The 4,332-nt window shown below is 48.5% G+C and overlaps 1 protein-coding gene across 3 annotated transcripts in view; it reads right to left on the bottom strand.

Moving 5' to 3' along the window:
- Window positions 1-397: 397 nt before the first annotated feature.
- The window catches only part of LOC122156552 (filaggrin-2-like), a 7,493-nt gene continuing 3,558 nt past the window's right edge, over window positions 398-4,332 (bottom strand). The window contains exons 4-5 of one of the 3 annotated variants that reach the window (XR_006167518.1): window positions 3,762-3,955; window positions 398-505 (exon numbers count right to left, since the gene is read on the bottom strand). The gene's annotated coding sequence lies outside the window, so the exon portion shown is untranslated. Of the gene's footprint in view, window positions 506-1,778; window positions 2,559-3,761; window positions 3,956-4,332 lie in introns of those variants that run through there. The other 2 variants (XR_006167517.1, XR_006167516.1) reach the window with 2 other exon arrangements.

Genomic DNA, 4,332 nt, shown 5'->3' with positions numbered 1-4,332 from the left:
TCCCTGCAGAGATGTAGTGACAGTGTCCCCAATGTTCTCCTTTAATCTATCCGTTGTCTCCTGTAATCTTATCAATATCAATCTGTCTATGTCTGTCTCTCCCCAGTGGCTCTATTCTGGCCTCGCTGGATACTTTTAAGAAAATATGGGTTTCAAAAAAGGAATATGAAGAAGATGGAGCTTGTGCCATCCACCGAAAAACCTTCTAGCCCTGGGACCTATCCTCAGTCTCCTCTGAAGACTCACTTCAGTTCTAAACTCGCGTTTCTGAGTCCGAGGGTCTGAGAGCTGCCTGTATGTGTGTGTGCGCGCCAGCATGCCCCGACATCACTGAGCAAAGACAACAGCAGCAGGAGGGTTGGATTAGTACTAACTACTTATTTTTTTTATTTTTGTTGTTATTTTTTTAATGGAAAGGATGAAATACCAGTCTGCTTTTCTTCAGAATGGCCCCTTCCTTTTTCATTCCAGTTCCTTAGTTTCTGTGTTACGATCACGTTTGCCACTGTAAAACAAGCAAGGAAAAAGAAGGGAACAGCTTAGAATCTGCCTAGCAAGTCAGAGAGGAGCTAACCACTGCAAACTGCTCACGCAGGCTTTAGTCAGCCTGACTGCAATGCCTGGATTGTCTGGAAATGCATAGCTGAAGCCCCATAGCTACTTTCTTCCTCAGCAGCGTCTCCACCATCAGCAGACTTTTGAAGTTGTTTTTAACGTCTTTTGTTTTTTCTTAAATTGAAATAAAGCACGTTCTGAGCAGTTAAGCCCATTTGCCCCCACTATTTTGTGTGTGTGTGTGTGTGTGTGTGTGTGTGTAACTTATCAGACTGATGTGGGGTGTGTGTGTAACTTATCAGACTGATGTGGGGTTCTGTGCCACAGCTGGAGAAGATGGTGATAGCACTTAGTTTGTATTGCATGGAGTAGAACAAAGCAATCTCTAATCGGCTTTCATTATGCTAGACGGTTATTCTCTTGTTCCTTCTTTTAAATACCTTTTCTCCTCTGGAAGCAAGTGCCCCAGAGTGGGAGTGAAGGCACTTGAGTGTCCTCCCTCAACCTGCCAAGACTTACAGCTTTCATGTTCTTTCTCTGCAGGAGTTGGGGCTGCTTCCCTCCTCCTCTGCCACATCAGGGCAACGGAATCATGTATTTTCAGCCAGGCATAACTCTTGTGTACTTCATCCATTTGGGGGCAAAATAATAGTTGGAAAGGTGCATTGTAATGTAAGAATTGTTTTATTTATTGAAATCTCTGAGGATATCTCAAGTACTGACCATAGCACCTGGGACTTGTTCTTTGGGTCTTCTTTGAATACCTGCTATCCAGCTCTCCATTGTTTTATGTTAACACTGTTTACAGCTGTCAACGGTTTATGAGCTGGTCCGGCCCAGTTCCGTGACCAGCAGGGCGGAGGGATCTGCGGATCCGCGCCTCTGGGAAAGGGGAAGCAGGGGACCCCAAAATACTTGAAAACAACAGCACTGATCTGAGGTGGAACAAATGATTTTACTAAATATAGTATTAGTAAAATACAATGAGAGAGAGAGAGAGTCTGTTTGAATTGTATAGACCTCACCACAATGCTGGGGTGAGAAGTGCAGTCCAGTTGAGTGACTGAAGTACAGACAGCGAAGTGCAGGCGGCGAAGCGCAGACAGCGAAGAGCAGGCGAAGAAGACGGCTCAGGTGACCTTGCTTGGAGTTATATCCCCTTGCTGACCGCAAAGCCTCCTGGGGAAATGTAGTTCTTCTCCGACGGACGAACATTCGGCAGATGTCAAACCCCACCCCCAGTGCATTACATGATGTTATGGTGTGGAATACTGATGCCCAAAAATCATAAAACCGTGACAACAGCACACATGCTTAGCATAATAACTAGTCAGCCCTGCTACAGCACTCAATAACTTTTTTTTAGGAAGTTTTGCTGTTCTCTATGAATACACTACATGAGAGGACAATAACTTGTATCAGTATGTGTACAGTGATGTGAGCAGCTGGGTTGTGAGCAGCAAGCTGTTGCAGGGGCTGTGTTCTGCCGTCCCACTGAGCTGCTTATGCCTTTCTGCTCATCTACTGGCTGCTCTTCTGTAGCTGCTGTTTCTACAGAGATTGGAAGGCCTCCAGAGCAGCTTGTGTTGGGTTGCGGCACTGTTAGTCGTGAGTGTTCTTATGCATTACTTGGTGCTCATTTGCTTCACCACTGATTTTCTGCAGTACCTGGCATTAGCAGCGGGCCTGGAGTTGCTTGTTGGCAGTTCCTCTGTGTTCCCCTCCTTTCTCTTCATTTCCACACATCACCCTGGGGTCGCTCTCCAGAGCCAAGACAGGGAAAGAGCTGGAAGGCTGCAGCAGCCCTGCTCCAGAGGCCTGGCAGAAGCCTGTGCACTGCCCCATCAGACATGAATGTAAGCAGGTAGCGTGCTGCTCCAGCTGGAAGCACATTCTCAGGGCTCACTGCTGGGCTGGGAGAAGTTGGAGGGAGGTAGGCAGATTTGGTGGTCTGTTCCCAGCTGAGGCCACACTGCTCGCTCTCCTACTCCTGTCAGAACAGACTGTATTTAAGTAAGAACAAGTCAGATAGAGAAGAGCTGTCAATGCTCAGCCTTGTTCCGACAGAAGATCGTGGCAGTCTTGCTGATTAGCTGCAGCATGCAGAGAGAAAAAAATCCTCTCTATTCACCTATCACATGCCCCAGGCAGTGCCAGTGATCTCTTCTTCCCGCTCCCCAGCTCCTCTGCTGGCCTTGCAGAAGCAGCAGTGCTCCATTCTGTAAACTGCAGTGACCGGACAGAAAGGTGCCGTCTCCAATCTAGCGTTCATTTGATCTGCCTGACTGTTCCCTCGCGCACTGTCCAAACCATGTTGCCTGGTGGTACCCAGCATACTTAAATAAAGTCATTCATATACAAACCTCAAGCCTCCTGGCCTCATCTTCCCCCATTTGCATTTTTAATGAGGTAACAGTGCGTATTTCTCTTGCCTGTACAGAACTTGCTGCCTAATCCCTCCATGAAAATACACCTATGGTCCAAAACTGCCTTCCTGATCAGTCTGTTGTGCTGAGGTAGGACATTCCTGGCCTGTAACTGGTCTCCCTCTTAGGGTCCAAAGCTGCTCTCCTTAACGACCATTATTCTCAAAGTCTTTGTCACTGCAGACAGGTACAGAACAGTTGAAGGGTAGAGAAACTGTAAGAGAGTAGGGAGGGCTGCCCTTAGTGAGCACAGATCAACAGGAGTGATGCTGCTGGCATGGACAGAGGTGGCTAACCTATGTGCTTGCTGAGAACTCATCAGCAAGCTTTGCTCCCAGGACAGGCCTGAGGGAATGGGTATGTGGTTCAGTGTGCAGGTCTGCACCCCCCCCCAACCTTTGTCACCCAGGGTCTTCAAGAGCAGCAGGGACAAGTGACTTACCTTCCTCCAAAGGCAGTAACTGATTTAGCCCCAGCACCCAGTCTCACCGGAAAGGGATGCCTACTTCACCCTCCACTCCTTTGATTAATCTCATTTTCTCCCATGCACTATAGATTGCACCCCTCTACCACTGCATGAACCCAGAAATGTCAGATCCACCTGCTAGAAAGTCACTGAGCAGGAACATATTAGACCTGGTCCTCAGCCACGGACTGGCAAAGGCCAGAGTAAAACTGCCGTGCATTGCTGTCTTAAGACTTACATTGGGCACTTACATGAGGGCATTGAGCTCACAAGTCTGCCCTCTCCTACCGCAATGCTTTCTCAAGGGCACTTACCTGTGTACACAGAGAGCAGCCAGGTGCCTATCAGGGGGGCCAAGGTCTGTCCTGGCTTGCTGACCAGAGCAACCATCCCAAAAAGCGGTGCTGAAGCTGCCTGCTTTCTGCGGTTCAGTACAAGATCCTCATCCACCAAGTCAGTCACCACCAGGTTGAGCAACTTACAGGTCCCTTCTGTGAACATCCGGTTGCTGCAGGACAACAGGCAAAGCACTGAATAGAGAGGCACCAAGAAGTTAGAGGAGTAAGTAGGAGATCAGAGAAAGTGGAGAGAGAGATTAGAAAGGTTCCCTAACACTTAAAATAACACTTTCAGAAATCCTGGTTACTGGAGAGGAACGCTTCTAGCAATAACAGCCTTGTGTGCCTTCCAGTGATGCCTTGGACCTGCCATACGGAGAGGCCTGGGGATGAGACACTGGGCTGGGACTAAGAGGCAGCTGCAGCACATCCTGAGGGCAATCACTCCATGCAGGATGCAGAAAAAAAAAACAGGAGCTCAGCTCAGCAGCTGGCATGGGCTGCTACCAGGCAGCCACCAGCCCTGCCAAGTCTTTGTCCTCTCACA

This window comes from Centrocercus urophasianus, unplaced genomic scaffold, assembly GCF_019232065.1.
Source record: "Centrocercus urophasianus isolate 14NV4802_14NV808 unplaced genomic scaffold, USGS_Curo_1.0 seq_1282, whole genome shotgun sequence".
Classification (NCBI taxonomy): Eukaryota; Metazoa; Chordata; class Aves; order Galliformes; family Phasianidae; genus Centrocercus; species Centrocercus urophasianus.
This window is presented reverse-complemented; position numbering and strand designations above follow the sequence as displayed.